This window comes from Salvelinus fontinalis, chromosome 24 (assembly GCF_029448725.1).
Source record: "Salvelinus fontinalis isolate EN_2023a chromosome 24, ASM2944872v1, whole genome shotgun sequence".
Lineage (NCBI taxonomy): Eukaryota > Metazoa > Chordata > Actinopteri > Salmoniformes > Salmonidae > Salvelinus > Salvelinus fontinalis.
In genome coordinates, this window is record NC_074688.1 from 18,781,758 (window position 1) to 18,802,198 (window position 20,441).

At 42.4% G+C, this 20,441-nt stretch overlaps 1 long non-coding RNA gene across 1 annotated transcript in view; it reads left to right on the top strand.

The window, feature by feature from the left end:
* The first annotated feature begins 2,606 nt into the window (after positions 1 to 2,606).
* LOC129822107 (uncharacterized) overlaps positions 2,607 to 20,441 on the top strand; it is a 49,236-nt gene continuing 31,401 nt past the window's right edge. Inside the window, exons 1-2 of the long non-coding RNA XR_008754447.1 lie at positions 2,607 to 3,805; positions 4,463 to 4,513. This is a non-coding gene — a long non-coding RNA (uncharacterized LOC129822107). The remainder of the gene's footprint in view (positions 3,806 to 4,462; positions 4,514 to 20,441) is intronic.

Genomic DNA, 20,441 nt, shown 5'->3' on the forward strand with positions numbered 1-20,441 from the left:
ACAGCTTTGTTGAGACCAGGCTCTCCTGCTAATGCACTCCGGTCTGAGAGTTATGATGCACCTTTTACGTCATCACTTCCCATCATTTAAAGTACTATGCCATATTTACCTAACACATTAATGCAAAACAAAATATGCGGTTCCAAAGAGAACTGATAGAGACAAATGTGACATTGACCTTTTAGATTTTAGATAAAAGTAGTGTCATTATTTCATATAATCATGGAATTATTTCTTATTTCCACTCCTTACTATCCTTTTGGAAGAGATTACTGTATGTGAGAATATGTAGGTCTGTAAGAAACCTGCCGTGTAGGCTATCACCTTCTAAGAAGTGTGTGAGAGAAGCTGCACTATAATATTTGCTATTCCTTTGAAAGTTATAACAAAATCCCTGTACTGTATATATAATCTGTTGAAGCCTGCAAGACCTCTCCCTCCCTGTCTCCCAATTCAGGATTTGGAGGATGCAGTTATTGGTTGTTGTAATAGAACAAAAGGCTGCCCCCTGTTGGTCAAACCACTGTGCTATCATACAGTTGGATACAGGTTTAGACAGTGACTGCTGGGCAAATGAAGAGAACAATGAGACTGCATCTCAAGGTTCAGATTTATCCTAAATGCTCAGTATAGTGTATGTGTGTGTCTTACTTATCTGTGAGTGTGTGTGCGCGCACACACGTGAGCTTGTCCGTACATGCATGCCAGCATGTGCACCAGCGTGTGTGTGACTGTGTGTCTGTGCGTGCCTTTGTGTGTGTGTGTGCCTATGTGAATGTGTGTGTTTGTGTGTTTTGGGGGTGGCTGTCATGGCCTGTGTGCTGTGTAATCTCAGCCTTGATGCACTAATCCAAACCAGATCTGTGTGTGTGAGAGGGTCCAGAGCACAGAGGGTTGCTCTCTCGCCGCTGCTCTCGCCGCTGCTCTCGCCGCTGCTCTCGCCGCTGCTAATCAAAGCCAAAGGAAAAGAGATGTGCCATAAAAACAAGTGTTTCAGCCCGGGACCTCCACTCCAAGGCACGTCTGTGCACTCAATCAATTTTCTCTTTTGATAATCAAATGTCTTTTCAACACATTGGTTATCACCATACTCTGTTCTCAAACGGATTATGTTTTAAGGCATGTACAATGGTTAAATTCTATCGTAGCTATGTTGAAGACTTGTTAAAGTGTAAAGTGTTGTCAAGGCAAGCTACTACATTGTAATTCTAGAAGCTACGGTATACTAAAGATCTACAAAGATCTCTTACTTATACCTGAATCATGGTTATGAATTAGTATTTGAATGAATGTTGTCACACAGTTCAGTAACAGACTTAGACAATCACTGAAAATACCTCCGGGATGTGCTCATGCCAACCATATAATTTATTTGTAGGATTTGATAGGGATGTGCTTAGCTGTCTATTTAATATTCCAACTTGTCTTTATAGCATTGCTTTTATCAATTTCAAACTTCACTGCAGATTTTTCAATAGTGAATGTTCACCCTACTGTATGAATGGGGTGGCAGGTAGCCTAGTGGTTAGAGCGTTGGATTAATATCCTAAAAGGTTGGAAGATCGAATCCCCGAGCTGACAAGGTAAAAATCTGCCGTTCTGCACCTGAACAAGGCAGTTAACCCACTGTTCCTAGGCCGCCATTGAAAATAAGAATTTGTTCTTAACTGACTTGCCTAGTTAAATAAAATCATATTTTTCGTTCGTCCTTCCCTTTACCCTACCTGCTCCTAGTCCCCATAGAAATATAAAGTACCATTTCCAGAAGTGCTGTTTCCAGCATCTATAAACCTGACTGACAGTATGTTGCTGTATGTTACACATCTGTTAGTGTTTAACTGTGACTGCCTCTGTACAGAATGCACCTTTGTTAAGCATTTATGAATAAAGACTTCCACAACAAATAGAAGTGCCCTCTTTACGGCTTTGACAGGATACTGTCCACATGTGTGACACATGTCAATCACACTCACCACATGGAGCCTACTCTGTTTCAGACACCTACCTACACAATATTGTGTTACCATGTTGTGCTACATTTGATTGTGTTTGTGTTGTACACTTTGGTGTATGGTATGACACAGGCTGGTTTCTTTGACAGATCTGGGTCTGTGCTGACATACTGTAAGTCCTTCATTATTGATTTCTGAAGATCTAAATAAGAATCTAAATTAGAGCACTGCATCAACTCCAATGAATCGTCAGCCTCCCAAGTGCAATGGCATTTTTGTTTGTCTTGTTGCTTGTTTTATTCCTTTTTGCATGAATTAATCAAGCCATGCTGTGTACAGACACTGTCTGTCTGACTGTTTGTGTGTGTGTGTGTGTGTGTGTGTGTGTGTGTGTGTGTGTGTGTGTGTGTGTGTGTGTGTGTGTGTGTGTGGGTGTGCGTGTGTTTTTTTGCGTGCACATGTCTTTGTCTGTTTGCTGTGCGTTTGTCAGTTTGCTGTGTGTTCTCGGCGCCTGTCAAAGCCAGTCTAATATTAGCAGCTCATTGATCGCTGGCTGTTTCTGGACGAAAAGATGGTGATAAATGAGGATAGCTGCGGTGGGGTGGGGGGTGGGGGGGGGGGTGGCGGCGGGCGCTCTCAAAACGCTAGCGAAAATGTAAAAGTGGTAGCATCAGGCTTTTTTTAAGTGAGAGAAAGAGAGAGAACCCTCGGCACTGAGCCTTCATTGCAGTCCAAACAGGAGAAGCCAATACAATGCACAGTCTGTGAGACAGCAGTCAAAGAGGATTGGAGATTAGTTAGCCGGAGCAGACGCACCCAGAGAGGGAAAGATGAAGAGAGAGAGTGAGCAGAGAGAAATGAAGAGGGCAGTGTGGTCTAGGGAATTTTTTCTCTCCCCGTCGTTGAATTAAACCTACATTGTGTTGTACGTCGCCAGCCTCCCCCTCAGCTATATTTGTCCCTCCCCCATCATCTCTCCCTCGCTCTCTCCCCCTCTCTTTCCGCTCTCCGTATCAAAGCCTGGGGGAGCCAGTGGAGATTAAATGTAGCCTCTATAAGCCAAGCACATCATGTAGCTATGTTTCTATGACCTGCTCTCTCTTTCTGCTCTCTCTCTCCTCTCATTCTCTTTTTGAAGGATAGTGTTAATGATGTCGGGCATGTGTGAGGTAGTGAGGCAGTGAGAGAGAGAGAGAGAGAGAGAGACATAGACAGGGAGGGAAAGTGAGAGAGACCGTATGAGACAGAGAGGAATACGTGCAAGAAGAAAATCAAGGAAAACAGAGGATTTGTTGACGGGAAACAGACTTGAATAAAACACTGAAAAGGTGGAAAAGCGAGAGGCGGCCGACTTTCTCATTCCCCCTCCTCATCTCCCTCCTCCTCCTCCTCCTTAGCCTCCTCCTCCTCCTTCTCCTCTCTTTCTGTCTCTATCTCTATCTGTCTCTCCGGCTGATACAACAGAGAAGTGGGCCTCTTGTTTTAAATTATTACATCTGAGCAAATTACTGGATAATATTTCCACATTTTTTGGGAAAAATATTTTTTTGTCTCCTGCCATTCAGCATGAAGACGAGAGTGGGAGACCTGGGATTCACAGTTTTCTGTGTTTCTGTTCTGCACTGAGAGAAAGAGAGGGAGGGGGGTAAAATAAAATTGATCACTGTTAGCGAGGGAAGCAGAACAGCAGCAACATCCATTGATGCATTTTGTCTTTGAAATAGTTTGGATATTTTTGGGCTCTTGTGGCATATACGACAACCAACTGTTAATTTTCTTCTAACCTGAACTGGATATGAAATAGGGATATACAACTGAGTAAAGGCGGCATAGGTTAACAGCAGCAAAACAAAGTGAGTGAACATGTGTGTGTGTGTGTGTGTGTGTGTGTGTGTGTGTGTGTGTGTGTGTGTGTGTGTGTGTGTGTGTGTGTGTGTGTGTGTGTGTGTGTGTGTGTGTGTGTGTGTGTGTGTGTGTGTGTGTGTGTGTTCCTGTGTGTGTGTGTGTGTGTGTTCCTGTGTGTTCCTCCTCTCCCCCTCTCTCTCAGTGAGCCAACAGACTGGTATGCTTCACTGGTGCTGTGGCCCTGGCTGCAAGCGGTGGTAGGGCTCACTCTCATCCTCTCTTCTAACTCTGTTCTCTCTCCTTTTTTCATACCTGCTTTTTATCACCATCGCCATCTTTTTATTGTTATTCTGAACTTTTCCGTTCACTTAAACCCCTGGGAGTAGCCTCTCGTTTTCTCCGAGTCATTTCCCTCTCTCTTTCTGTCTGTACGCGGTGGTTTCTTCATCAGCCTCACCAACCATCCTCTCTCCTCCTTTTCTTATATCTGTCTGTCGGTTCGCTTCGTCTCCCTGTCATTGACCGACACATTGCTCCCCACTCATGCCACTTTCATCCTGTAACCGTCTGTAAAGCCTGCAAGATCTTGTCCGAAACCTTGTCGACATGAGTTTAAACCTGAGTTAGTTTCTCTCTCTTTCTCTCTTTCTCTGTGTGTCGAGCAGGCTGCAACAAGGGACAAGGGCTGGTGCCTCCTCATTACGAACCAGACCTGGGTAAGTTGATTGAAGCTTTTTTCCTGCCGCTCTCTCGTTTTTTTCTCGATCTATGTAACTTATGGCTGTAGATTTAGACTGCCTGCCTCTCTTACACCTCTCTGTCTCAAACTGGTCGTGGTAGGTTCAGTGGGGATTCATATTCAACCATCCTCGTGCACATATCCAGATCATCGCTCTGCCCTCCTAATATTGGCATGAAACGAGCAACATGAATGTTTCAAGATAAACTGACTTTGTGTTCTTTTGCTTGGGTATTCTGGATCGTAGTTTTCAATCAGTGGTTGGTGTCCTGCTGGCTGCTTGAATCCAGGATTTCTGTCTGACCATCGCTTAATAACTGGCAGCTGCAGCTTAGGAACAGAGAGCATGGGAGCTTCAGGAACCGAGGGCTAGCGTTGGGTTTACCTGGAGCATTTTTCAAAGTGCTGTATTGTTTTACCTGGGGGGGTGGGGAGAGACACAGACAGGGACATAGGGAGAGAGAGAGAGCGAGTCGGTGGGAGGCGGGGGTCTCTCCAGAGGGAGAGAGAGAGGCAGAGGGGGGAGGGGGAGATTGGTCAATGTTGTGTCTGGCTTATGGTTGCACTTGTTGTATGTTATACAGACAGGGAGCCAGAGAAGGGGGAATGCATTGCAGATATACCTCACGGAAGGAAGCCTGTATTTTCATGGATATCGTGTGTTTGTTTCTAGTCTATTTGGTACTCTCAAGGCAGCATGATTCATTCGACTCACAGTCTGTCTGGGAGTAGAAATAGTACAACTATAAAATGTGCCTCTCGCAATCCCTGAGACCCTAACTTGTGACGTTGTGCTCTCATGTCCACGGGTTAGGCTCTCGGGAGCTGGGAGTGGTGCGCTGTCGTCCCGTCTGTCGCTCTCTCTGCAAGACAAAGGCGTTTCAGACTGTCAAACGTACATAGACACACTAGATTGTCAGAGAAAGGAAATCGTCTGGAATGAAAAGTGAAAAAAGGTTAGCTGGAATCAGGCGGCAGTGTATGTGGGGGGGGGGTCGAAGGAATGCCGGCTCGAGGGTCATGTGACACAATGGTGGGTTGAAATCAGCTGAGGAATCTTTGTGGTGGGGTGGAAGATGTAGGGGGGAGCTTACGTTCAGCGTTTAAGCTAACGTCACCAATCCTGCACTTGTGTCTGAGGCCCACAGAAAAACTAAACTAGCCACTGATCCTGTCTGCTCTGTTATTCCTTTGTCTTTCTTCTGGCGACTGGGAAAGTATTTCTTTCTGTTTCTGTCTTGAGAGCAGCACAAAGTACTGTGGAGAGCGTGAACCTATAACAGCTCGGTACACCTGTGTTTGACCTCATGGAACCCTCGTCTTCATGCACACATACGATCGCCGTGCATACACACACACAAGGTAGAGCTCTTTGTGTGCAGAGAGAGTACGTTCGCAGGTGTTTTTAATATCTGAGAGCCTGTATGTTAGCAGTTATTACCATGTCACATTGATTGAGTCTGTATGCTGTTGCTGTGCTGTATCGGATGTAGTGTAACGTTCTTTTTTAACGGAGCAGCTAGCAAATTCTAATGTATCTGCAAAATGACTTGAAATAACTGCAAGTTTGTTGGGTTTGTACTGGCTTTAGGGACAGCAAACTGAACACACCCAGCTTCTGATAGCAACGGGGCTAACATGCGTACAACTAACATACATATTTTGTTTGCATTCTGCCCTTGACTAGACATTCATTTTTACAGTCCTCATAACATTGTCTATTGTCAACAATGCTTGGTGTGATTAGGCTCATGCTAATAAAAGCACTGTGGATTCTCCCTCTGTGAGCCATGCTGGAAGGTAGAGAAACTGGGTTTCAGAACAGCGACTCCATGATAGCCTCGGCCCATCCCCTCATTGCTGCACTGGCCCATCCCCTCATTGCTGCGCTGCAGGAGTATGTTCTTCCTCTCACTGCTAACCTCTTTGTGCTGGCTGTGTAAAATGGCACCCTTTCAGGACTCCTCACCAGTGTGACAGTGTGCATAAGGACTTAGTGCTGCAGAACAGTAGCCCTCATACCCCTACACCGGCCGACGTGTTTGTGTGTGTGTGTGTGTGTGTGTGTGTGTGTGTGTGTGTGTGTGTGTGTGTGTGTGTGTGTGTGTGTGTGTGTGTGTGTGTGTGTGTGTGTGTGTGTGTGTGTGTGTGTGTGTGTGTGTGTGTGTGTGTGTGTGTTTGCAAACTTAAACTTATTTATTCTGTACTACTATAACTAAGTATAGCAGAGATGCAATAACAACAGCTGCCCCTGTGAGGTGTGTGTGTGTGTGTGTGTGTGTGTGTGTGTGTGTGTGTGTGTGTGTGTGTGTGTGTGTGTGTGTGTGTGTGTGTGTGTGTGTGTGCGTGCGTGCGTGCGTGCGTGCGTGCGTGCGTGCGTGCGTGCGTGCGTGCGTGCGTGCGCGCGCGCGCGTGTGTGTGTGTGTGTGCGTGTGTGTGTGTGCGTGTGTGTGTCGTTAACTGCTAGCGCACTGCAGTGTGGGCAACCCTGTGTAACAAGCAGTCTCATCGATGTACCATGTGGCACAGATAGCTCACCCCTGGGTTAGACATTCTCACCACTAACTTATTAACATAGCTCACCCCTGGGTCAGACATTCTCACCACTAGCTTATTAACATAGCTCACCCCTGGGTCAGACATTCTCACCACTAACTTATTAACATAGCTCACCCCTGGGTCAGACATTCTCACCACTAACTTATTAACATAGCTCACCCCTGGGTCAGACATTCTCACCACTAACTTATTAACATAGCTCACCCCTGGGTCAGACATTCTCACCTCTAACTTATTAACATAGCTCACCCCTGGGTCAGACATTCTCACCACTAGCTTATTAACATAGCTCAACCCTGGGTCAGACATTCTCACCACTAACTTATTAACATAGCTCACCCCTGGGTCAGACATTCTCACCACTAACTTATTAACATAGCTCACCCCTGGGTCAGACATTCTCACCACTAACTTATTAACATTGAAAGTCTAACATGTTTTAAATCCGCATTGTCGATTCACACACAATGGTTCGGTGTGGTTCGAGGGGAGAGTGAAATGTGTAAAATGTAGCATTTATTTTTGCAGCAGACATTGTGTTAGGGTATAGCGCTATAAGGTGCAGATTTGCACTGTAAAGGTCTAGTCCAGGTAACTGTCTCGTCTTTGAGAATTTTTCTGGGTCGCTCAATGGACTGAACTGGGTTTCTAATGGAAATCTTTGCTCGTCTGTTGCTGCTAGAGCTCTCTTCTTGCATAAAAAAGGGAAACCTATTTCGAGCCTCCGCCTCAGCCCTGTGACAAACAGTTTTATTTGTTCAGCATGGTAAGCAAACAGCAGAGCTGAGGCGTCTCGCCCCGATCTGAAGCGTTGCAGTGCAGAGAGACAGAGTTGTCTGGCTACAGCTCCATTGTCGGATTGTGTCTCGCTCAGCCTCACAGCCCCAGTCTGTTCACGTTGCTTCCCTACCACTGCACTGTAGTAGGCGGACATGCGCGTGCGCGCATGCACACACACAGGCACACACACACACACACACAGGCCTGAGCCTTCTTAAGGTGGACTGGGCAGTAGGACATTCAGTGTGTGTACTGTATGTATGTATGTATGTGTGTGTGTGTGTGTGTGTGTGTGTGTGTGTGTGTGTGTGTGTGTGTGTGTGTGTGTGTGTGTGTGTGTGTGTGTGTGTGTGTGTGTGTGTGCGTGCGTGCGTGCGTGCGTGCGTGCGTGCGTGCGTGCGTGCGTGCGTGCGTGCGTGTGTGTGTGAACAAAGGGTTCTGCACTAGGGCTGTTCAGGTGGAGCAGACAATGTCGATGGGCCCTTTGTATCTCGCCTGGTGACGGCTATAATACCGGGCAGAACATACTGGTACCCACTAGCGAGTAGCGTGTACTGGGCCAAGAGTGTCCTTTGTGCTAGCATCTTTGCTCCAGAACACGCAGCAGCAGGAGTTTACAGTCCCCATTCCGCAGTTTCCGCCACTCCCTGGAAACACCCTTCGGTTTCTGCAGTTCTACTTCTAGGCTATTGGTACACATGCTGCACGACTCTGCACAGGCCAGTGTGGAGAAATAGGCTTGGAAATATCAATAATCGGATAGTTTGAGGAGAGTTGATGAGCTGTGCTGTAGTCTGAGAGCTGAAACAACAGGTTAACGAGACAAGATGGCGCAGGCAGCTACAAATGGATCCTTGCACTGCACTAGAATAAGTGTGACCAACTATAAGCTTCACCAAGTTTCAAGTTTTATTAGTCGTATGTACAGGATACACATGGTATATAACGAAATGCTTACTTTCAGGTTCCTTCTCGACAATACAACAACAATAAGAAAAAATTCAATATAAGAATATGAACATAAGGTAAATGGCTCAGTAGAATAGTATTAAGATTTTAGCCTAAAAGTAATACCAAAGCTATGAACAATGAAACCAGTTCAATCAAAAGGTGGCAAATGACTAGTACAGTTTTGTGGTATGAAGGGGAGTGGATCCTGACGTACTTGTAACTGGATTTGAGGATGAACATTTTGGACAGTTTTATTTTTTCATGGACCAATAAATAGGGTTGTCTGGCAGCAGCAGCTTAGAGTATCCTCACAGTGCTCTCGCGCTCTCTGCAATCAGGACAGCTCAGACTTAGAATCACTCTGTTGGAGCCCAAACTCAAAGAATTACAGCAGGGAACCTTTCTTAACGTCCCTTTTAAGTGGAGGGTAATTACATTAGGGGCCTTTGTACACAAGCAGAAAACATGATGGTCTGCAAACAGAGAGATCAGCACTTTCTCTCTCTTTCTCTCTTTCTCTCTCTCTCTCTCTCTCTCTCTCTCTCTCTCTCTCTCTCTCTCTCTCTCTCTCTCTCTCTCTCTCTCTCTCTCTCTCTCTCTATATTCACACACACACACACACACACACACACACACACACACACACACACACACACACACACACACACACACACACACACACACACACACACACACACACACACACACACACACACACACACACACACGCACACACACACACACGCACACACACACACACACGGCCCAGCTGTGTAACTAGTTTATTAGATAATGAGCAGGTAGGAGAGACAGTGTCGTCTACTTGGCCATCTGTGAGGGCACCTCCCTGTTCAGGTTAAATGAGCTTTAGGATTAAACACTCCCACCACGCTATGTGGATTAATCACTACTCAGGACTAATCGAATTAATCCAAGAGGGATATGTCACCAGTGTATGCCAACAGTCGCCACAGTATCCTCTAACCTCATGGCACCCTATTCACTTTATAACACACTACTTTTACCTAGAGCGCACCCTATTCCCCATACAGTCCCCTACTTTTGGCCAGAGTCCAGCCTGTTTCCTATCTAGTGCACTCCAAAGGCTCTGGACAAAAGTGGTGCACTATATAGGGACTAAGGTGGTATATCAGATATGGCCTGTTTCCAATGTGATGTGGAGGAAGAGGGAAGAATTTCCATCCTCTTACAGCATCTGAAGCCACACAGTGTCTCATTTAACATATTCTGGTCAAGTCAGGTCTATCAACAGCGAGATGAGCCATGGAAATCCCCCTGCTTAGAGTCAAGAGAACGATTGGTTGATCCTCTTCTCTCCTTCTCTTTGTTCTCTTTTTCTCTTTCTTTCTTTTCCTTTTTCTTTCTGTCTACTGATTGCGTCCCTCCTCTCTCTCTTTGTCTTTTTCTCCCTCTCTCTCTCGTTCTCTTTCTTTCTCTCCTATTTCTCACAGGCTCAGATACAGACACAAACACACAGACAGACAAATACACACAACCAACATTCTCCAGTCTCTCAGGTTTAACCCTGAGAGGGGCATGTGTAATTATTGTGATTAATGGATAATCTATGATAGGCTTTATCTTTGGATTCATCTACACAGGTGCATTCCCCTATGGCTATCCCAAAGAATAACCCTTCGGTACAAAATATAGCCATTATCTTGTGTGTAAGCACTCGTTCTATTCATGATCTGAGCTACTGTTTTATCTGTTGCAGATTTCACTAAGTCGATCTCAAATCATATTCTTTATCATAGAAACAAGTCTGGTTTAGATTATCACCCAGTCTGAATTGCCCTTGTTGAAATCGTTCAGATTAGATTTTTGAATCATTCCCAAAATGTCTTCAATTTATCTGGTAAACTATAGATGTGAAGATCTGTTTAGAAACACTTTCTCAGGTACTTTGTTAACCATTAGTAAACATATCATGTGGGTGTAAACCATGAACGATAACTTTACTTACAGCCAGTGTGTATAATGCTTCATTACTTGTTATAAGAATAATGAGCCCCAGGGCCCTGTTTAGCGCAATCATGTGACATGCCTGGATTTGAACCTTTATTTAAAGCTTTTTCATCAAACTGTCCCACATTCTTTTTATGTCAGATGGTCTGGATAATGTCTTATTATAATATTTATAATATGCTATGTGTTTAATATGCTGTAAAAAAAAAAAAATACAGACAAAGAAATAGCTGTTATTTGGTCAGAATAGCTTACTATTGTTTAATAAAGTAACAACGACCTACATATGTTCAGCAAATCATTAACAGGTGATTTATAAATGATCTATAAATGGCTTTTACATGATCGTTATTATAAAGTGTTACCATCATTTGCCTAGCAAATACAATACCCAAATTCCCCTTTTTGATGAAAAAGAAAGCTGTTTATTACTGAAAATGTGTGATGAATGTCTCCTGTGTTATTGTAGTGAATCTACAGAAAATAAGACATTTTAAAGATTCATGTTTTATGATAAATTATAACTAGCTATGAGATCAAATCAAATGTATTCATTTATTTACTACTATGAATGGTTAAAAATGCAAAAGGCATAAGCTACGAATGTGTACCTTATGATGCTGTTAATCGCTACGGCTGTTTTTTAATCTGCTGCTGTGCTTTTGTTACATAGTTTTTCCATACAGAATTAATAAGAGTTGGCAAGTGGCCCTTTTTCTCAGGTCTTTAAAGAGAAATCCCACACGCCACGCCAATGGTGAGAACAAGGTTTTGACATCTCTGTCTCACACATATTAGGTGCACAATTGTCCCAGCGTTGTCGGGCTTTGGCCGGGGTAGGCCGTCATTGTAAATAAGAATTTGTTCTTAACTGACTTGCCTAGTTAAGTAAAGGTTACACAGGTGTGTGTGGGTGTTTTTACTAGGACTTAACATTTACCATGTTAACATTTATGTTATTTTGGTCATTTAGCAGACGCTCTTATCAAGAGCAACTAGGGTTAAGTGCCTTGCTCAAGGGCGCACATCGACAGATTTTTCACCTAGTCAGTTCAGGGATTCGAACCAGTAACCTTTCAGTTACTGGCCCAATGATCTTAACCATCAGGCTACCTGCCGCTCTAACACATTAATAACCAGTTAACGTGTGATATTTTTAATGCCATTAATTCTCTGACGCCGTTAATCACATCTCCATTTCTTCACCTCACAGATCCTTTTAAGCACACGTGTTTCTGCACGGACCCCTTTAAGTGGAACACACAACACGCTGTGTGCAGTCAGTCTCGGTAGAGCTGTCTGTCTCTATTGTGGTGCTTAAACATCCACTAGCCTCTTGATTCAACTAATTTCCCACAATGATATTAATCAGAACAGGACATCCATTCCATTTAGCTACTGTTTTTGTTGTAGTTGTCAGGTCAAAAGATTTAACTAAATGATCCAAATTCTAGTAGCAGCTTGTGACTAGTTAATGGATAAGTAGCCTAGGCTAGATCTAATAGCTGTATTATATATGAACTCAGACCTGGCTGACCTGTTGTTATTGTCTTCTGTGGAATTCATACAGTTGTTGGACAGGTTTAAAAGCTCTCTGTTCTTTGTATCCATAGACCCAGTCGGTATTAGATGTGGTGACCCCACTTGGTGACCCTGCCCGCCTGTGGGGAAAACAACCTGTGGTTACCATGTTGGCTCACAGCAAAGACTTGACCTTTTTTCAAATGCAATTTTCTTGCTGTCTGCTTGTTTTAGTCAATTACAAAACTACATTTAAGAAAAGTACAAGATGTCTAAAGATTACTTTTCAAAATGTCCTGCTCCCGAGCGTTCTCACTACTTAGAAAAAGGTCAATTGTATGTTGTAGGGGTTCCCTCCTGCCCCTTTTCATCACGATGCTACCAGCCACCTGAGCGAGTGAGTGAGTGCTAGCTAGGTAGCGACCGGGAACATTAAGCTAGCCAAGATCAACAACACAAACAAAAGGACTATACTAAACAAGTTGAATGTCTTACCTGTGATGAAATGTTTTCCACACACACAGCTACATATAGTCTACATGGACACCGGGTCCCCACATTTCCCACTCTCCCACTCTGAATACCCTGAAGCCTGAAGTGTGTGTATGTGTATGTGCTGTGTGCAAGTGTTAAACTTCAAGAACATTGAGACGAGGCAGTAGGCCTACTTAAACATTGGGAGCATTAATAGCTGTATGTTACAGTGACTTTTGTGTTTATAGTGCCATTAAATAAATTCTGATGCAGATTATTTTGTGTTTCTTGCCCATACAATCAAAACATAGTATGCCTGTATCTCAATGCATTGGAAAATTGTTTATTTATGGCCAAATTTGAGCTAATTCTAAAATTGTGATTAATCGCGATTAAGGGATGCCCTTAAGTCGATTCATTATTTTAATTGTTTGACAGCCCTAGTTTATGTTGTACCCTGGTGGGTTAGGGGAAGGGTTGACTGCATTTAAACTGCAGTGATTGATGACCCATTGACAGGGCATTATACATTTTAAACTTAAACTTTAAGATATGAAGATAGACTAGAAAAAACTACAAAATATCAAGTCAACCTTGTTGGTATTGTTGAAAATGTTGTTTTAATATAATTTTGAGATGGGCTAGGCCTAACGATTTAGATGAGATGTTGCTACCACTGAGTGTACAAAATATTAGCAACACCTGCTCTTTCCAGGACATAGACTGACCAGGTAAATCCAGGTGGAAGCTATGATCCCTTATTGATGTCACATGTTAAATCCACTTCAATCAGTGTAGATGAAGGGGAGAAGACAGGTTAAAGAAAGATTTGTAAGCTTTGAGACAATTGAGACATGGATTGTGTATGTGTTCCATTCGAAGGGTGAATGGGCAAGACAAAATATGTGCCTTTGAACAGAGTATGGTAGTATGTGCCAGGCACACCGGTTTGAGTATGTCAAAAACTGCAATGCTGCTGGGTTTTTCACGTTCAACAGTTTCCTATGTGTATCAAGAATGATGCACCACTCAAAGAACATCCAGCCAACTTGACACAACTGTGGGAAGCATTGGAGTCAACATGGGCCAGCATCCCTGTGGAACGCTTTCGACATCTTGTAGAGTCAATGCACTGACGAATTGAGGCTGTTCTGAGGGCAAAATTAGGTGCAACTCAAGAGTAGGAAGGTGTTCCTAATGTTTTGTACACTCAGTGTATACCATACCAGGCCTGGTTTCTCAGGTTCTATGTGGGGGAGTTTTTTACATATATATCTTAAAGGAAACCACCTATTTATAATGATATAATTGTCTTTCTCTTTTACGCGTATACTTTTCAGAATATCTCACATTGATCATGTACTGCATGTAAACAAAACAATTTACAAATGCATTTGCAACGTTCCTATTTTCCAACAATAAAGATTACGAAACATGTGTCTTTCTGTTGTTGTTGTTTTTGTTTAAAGTTATTCTGACATTGTCTGACTTGGGAATGGAAACACTTAGGAATGGATCTGTGAGACTACATCAATTATTTCACGAGAAATACAGTATAATACCAGTGGTAATAGGGCTGGGGAATAACATGTGAACTATCCCTTTAAGTTAACACACAATGGTGATGCTGGTCAAGTATATCCAAGTGTTATGATTGTGAATAAAAACCTGACCATATGCACTGTAGTATACAATTGTATATGAACAAGCGTTTTATCCCTGAACAGCTCATAAATAGGCTGTTGGAGAAGGAAGCATTAGTCTCACAGATCAGACATTTTGTACCCTATGACAGTGTGTAGGACACGCTATTCACATCAGCTCATACTGGATTTCAAGAGATGCCAGCTATGTATAAGAGGAGTGTGTCTTACCCCCACCCGCAGGGACGGGACAAAACAGGAAGCTGCTCTTTTGGACACACAATGGCCATAGCTGTGTCGTCCTCAGTCCTCTGCCGTCTACCAAAGGATTAGTCTGAAACATCATGGGAAAATAGACATCTCTGTTTCCTTCTCGTGTTGGGTTTCTGTACTGATGCCTCACTGCTTCGATGAGGGTTTGGTTGATGCCATTTTACTGAAGCTCACAGCTATAATGCTTTATTATTTGTTTATTATTTGTAGTTAGTGTCTTGTGTCGTGTCATAAGGCGCATATATCTGTTATATAGTCAGCATTCTCATAATCACTGTTATTTAGTCAGGATCATTAGCAGACGATAGGTGCTTATGACAAGTGTTGATATTAATTATAAGGTAACACTTTACTTGACACTTAGCATCATAAAACTGTCATGACCCATTTATTTACCTGTTGTGATATATATTGCGTTATTTTATGGCTGGTTATGACACCTACATAAAAGTGTCAAAACCCACATTTATTCAAATGTGTTTTTTCCCTGCCAGGAAGTTTAAATTCTTTGTTGTTGTTGTTGTTGTAATGAATTTTTTACTGTCATGTTTTTTGTCATCATATTTTAAATAACTTGTAGAAAATACACTTTATGACACTGTCAAGAAGCATTATGACCATCCTGCATCACTTTACTTGAACAAAGAAAATACACTTTATGACACTGTCAAGAAGCATTATGACATCATAATCATATAAGCCAGATAGGCCTATCACGTACATGCCCTTATGTCAGTCATCAGTCAAAAAGAGGGTGTCTTGTCCTGCTCCTGAAATCTGCTCCTGCATTTCTTTTTTTCTTTTTTTACATTTAACCTTTATTTAACCTTTATTTAACATTTTTTGAACCGTTATTTAACCTTTATTTAACCTTTATTTAACCAGGCAAGTCAGTTAAGAGCAAATTCTTATTTACAATGACGGCCTATCCCGGCCAAACCCGGACGACACTGGGCCAATTGGGCGCCGCCCTACGGTACTCCCAATCATGGTCAATTTTAGAAAATGTTATGTGACATAAAAATTATGTTGACAAGTGTAATGGTGTATGGTGTAATGGAATGTTTTGCCTTGTGTGGTAGGTTTTGTGAATATTGACACTCTTATGTAGGTGTCATAAGCATCCATAAAATAATGCAATGTATGTCATAACAGGTCTAAATATACTGTATGTGTCGTGTCAGTGTTATGACCATATTATTATATGGTTGTGGCCATGTCATATTGTGTTATGACGCTAGTGTTACCAATAACAATAATTATAATTATTTGTTGGGTGCTTGTATTTGTCCTATTTCACACATGTACAAGTGTGTATTAATACACGTGGGAATTGGAAATGTGACTTTTGCATATTTCAACTCCCCCTGAGACACCCTTGGAGAGTGGGGTCACAGCCAGAGAAATCTTGATATTATACAGCATTATAACAGCATCCTCCTAATGCATTATACGGTGTGATAACAGCATCATCATCCTAATGCATTATACCTGTTGTCTTTGAGTGAAGCGTTACCAGCAGTTTTCCCTTCTGGAACAGTTGATTATGGAAGAGGAGGAGCTATAAATGCTAAGTTTATTAATGTTCCACCCTACAGTATTGTCAGTGAATAAAAAAAACATCCTTCATACATTATTAATCAAAATGTTGTTATTTTTGTACAAGGACACTACAAACAAATATAGAATGTACTGCTTTTTCTTTTACTGGACAAATGAGGGTTGATACACTTAAAGAGGAAATACATTTTTACTATCTATACTATCTATAACACAGGGCACGATTAGTTGATGGTTTCATTTGTTAGGGAGATGAAGAAAATCTGCACATGCAAGGCACCCAGGGCTTTACTTGATGTACACCTTCTGATGACAATATGTTTTGTATTGGCGTGCATATTAAACAGTGTAATTACTCTAAATAAAGGTTGTCTTAGAAAAAGAATCAGCACTTTTTTTCTCCTCTCCTCAGCAGACATGTTGGATGTATTGTTTGTTTTATACTCTCTCCTCTCTCTCTTTCTCCTTCTCTCTGTTTACCCCTCTTTCTCTCCCTCCCTCTCTGTCTCTCTCTCCCTCGAATGGCTTTTGGCCTACTTTCTGCAGCAGAGTTTCAGTGTGAATGGGTCCTGGATATTGAGAGAGAGAGAGAGAGAGAAAGGGGGATAGGGAGATGGAGATAGATAAAAAAAGAAAATTGGCTCTATATACCTTTTCATGTTCATGCTACTTTCATTTGAGAGAATATCCCACCGGACAGTGCATATTCCATATAAGTTATGAGGACTGTGGTCTGGTTATTGAACATAATGTATGTATATCATTTTGGTCTCGGCACATACATTTTGATATTCAGTGACTCTTAACTTTTGTTGTTGTTGTTGTTAAAAGCAACACATTTTGGTGAATGCCTTCATCAGGGTATTTGCAGGAAGATCTTATATGAACTTGAATAGTTATATGAATTGAATGATCCTGAAGCTATATCTCAGCAATGTGTTTGAAATAGATTCCGTTGGACCGTATTTCACAAAATGGCTTTTTTAAACTCCTCCAAAGCAGCACTACAGACAGCATCCAGCATCCACCGCTCGATGAATATCTTGAAACTATATCTTCCCATTGAAATCCAATGTATTGTCATCCCGCCTAGCCGTCTGGTCTGAGCCACTTCTGGATTCTACACACAACATTTTTTCTTTCTCTCACAAAACCGTTGCTGCAATGAAATTGTAACAATGCCATTGAGTTGGAGGAGCCTGCCTGAGTAAACTCATTGACCTTGAGGAAGCAGCATGGCAGCCTCTTGAGCGGGTGCTTGAGGGGAAGCCTCCTCCTCTCCTCTTCTCCTCACAGACCCACTGTCCTCTTGGAGTGGAGAGAGGAGAATGTTTCCAGCTGCTCCTGCCTAGCCCACCACCACCCAAGCCGTCTCCTTCGCCTCTTCTCCTCACAGACCCACTGTCCTCTTGGAGTGGAGAGAGGAGAATGTTTCCAGCTGCTCCTGCCTAGCCCACCACCACCCAAGCCGTCTCCTTCACCTCTTCGCCAAGATGATACTGCAGCTACTGCATACGCTGTGGGCTTCCACTATGGTGAAGAAATATACAGTATATTATTATTGTGTTCTACTATGTTGACCTTTAATGGGCTGTCCATGTCTTTATATATTTAATTATGTTCTTTAAGTGCAATGTGACTACTGTAAAACATTCTGCAACTAACAATGTAAGTTAGCTTGACGAAGCTGGCATCAAGGATCTGATGAAGGCTATTCATGCCTATTGTTTGTTTGTCCCATCAATAAATCTATCATATTCTCCCGAATAGTCACCAGTTGAAGTGTCCTGGGGTAAGGAATGTTTTTTGGAGGTGTGTGCGTGCAAGTGTGTGTTGGTAGCGGGGGAAGGAGGGGGACTCTGAAAAAGCAAAGCTATCCATTTCAAATTGAAATGGTTGCTTCCTGTTTCATAATCATTTCCACCTTGGTTCCAGACACAGTGCATTATGGGTCTAACAAACGGGAGAGGGGTGTGACGTTCTGCTGAACCAGAAACTACTCAGTGACTTGGCAGTTTTTAGTGAATTGTAAATATTTGGCAACATTTTCACCCATCCATGTGTTGTATCTTGATATTATTCAACTTCCCCCCCTGCCCCCCCAAAAATACTTTTGAATCTCTGCCAATCATGTTGGGCCTGGATCGTCATACACTTGTCCCTTGCCAAAACTAGTCTGCTGGAATTCTCATAGTGTTATTTTTAAGGGACTGAAAATGCTAAACCAAATGCTGTATATCAAACAATAAATACATAATGTCCTTGATATGAATGAGATCCTCTCTGTGATATGATGAAAGAAACGTGGTGGAGAGCACATATTTGGATAATTTAATTATGATTTAAATATCTGACTTTTGAAATACACATTTAAAGATAGGCATATACCAGTTTTATAGTGGAGCATTGGGCACAACTATGGACATGTGATTGTTAACAATGGGCTAACAAAAATACAGTAGAACATCAGAGATACAAACATGCTGGGATTGGACATTTTTTACTTTGTTGTCCTGAAAATTTTTTACTTTGAAATTTACAGTAAAACCACATCAACCCTTCAAAGAAAATATGCATTGCATATGTACATGTATTTTCTAACCATATAGGAAGATACTCTGATAACGTTCAGGTTTGTCGGTACCCTATAGTTATTCTGTTTTGTTGTTTGCGTTTAATCATCAATGTCTTGGTTTGATATCCGCTCAGTTGACCGGTCAATCCGTAACTGGTTTGTATGAGGTTCTACTGTTAAGAGGTATGAAAATGTGTGGTAAATCTTCCTTTTCTCAAGTAGAAGTGTTCCCTCCCTCCTTCTTTTCCCTCCCATGGCACAGTGTGAGAGTAACCCCTCAACCGCTGTCCAGCTCTTCTCTCCTCCTCTCACTGTCAAGTAAAGTCCCTTCATAATGAATGACAGTGTAGGATAATAGCCTGTTGTTGCCATGGAAACCAGACTGCAGTTCTGGTTGCTGAATTTTTTTTCAGGTAGAAAATGAGTGGAATCCGAGGTGAAAAGCACTCTCCCTCTCCCTCCCCCTCTCCCTCTCTCTCCCGACCACCCCAACCCCTCTCTCTCTCTCTCTGTCTGTCTGATACAAGCCTAATCTTCCAGTGAGCTACAGCCTCTTATAGAGCAGAAAGCTGGGGCAAACGTTTATGTTCATGTTTGTATATTGTTATTGGTGTGATCTATTAAGGAGTCTGGTTGAGCTGTAATTTGAGAGGGGGACTGGGACAATGTAGAATCAGAGAATACTTTGTGCTAAGCTAAGGGAGAACCCACTCTCTTCCAATTCCATTGTTGCAGGCTTTCTATGCACACAGCCTATGAACGTTCTTGTCACTAAAGTTTTCAGGAGAACTGTTTTTTTTTTCCCCTCCTTCAGCACATAATGTATCATCAAAGCTGGGATTAAAATGTTTCTGGATGAACAGCTCTGACTGCTGGAAGATTTAAGCTTATTAGCTTTAAAACCAGGATGGGAGTTTTCAACTGATGTATGGCAAACTTCAAAGATGTTTTAATCTGTCAGTATACATGCTCGGCACAGGCTATTTATAATAGGAAGCAGTGCTTCTCTTCGCCATGGCTCTTCCCAACCCAGGGTTTGTCTGGCTGGGCTGGGGCAGGAACTGGCACTTTGGCTGGAGCTAGGTGGCGAGACAACTGCCTCGCAATGAACTGAGACATACGTACCTGTTCTTTCCCAGTGAGGAAATGGAAACGACATTTGCATTTGACATGTTCTATTTAACTCCTTGAGCAGTTGCTCATATCGTTAGCAACCTACACTCTGTGCCTTCAACTGAAGTATATAAAACAAGCACATATCGCAATCGTCAAACATATATTGTACATATCGATATATAAATCATTGCGATGTAATATTGTATCTTTCTCCCCACTGCGTTGGAGAAATACAATTCCAATATGTAGTGTATAAGATGTGCTATCAGTTTCATATCAACTGTGTACTAAATATTACTGCATCTACGCTGTACAGTAACTGAATAAATCCTTTGTTCGAGGCGATCAGATGTGTCATTGAAGTCTTTTCATCTTCAGGAAATTCCCCGTTAGTCATAATTAAAGGAGAAGGAAAATTGTGTTGAGTCACTAGCATCATTAATGGTTTAGGGGGACAATAAGTT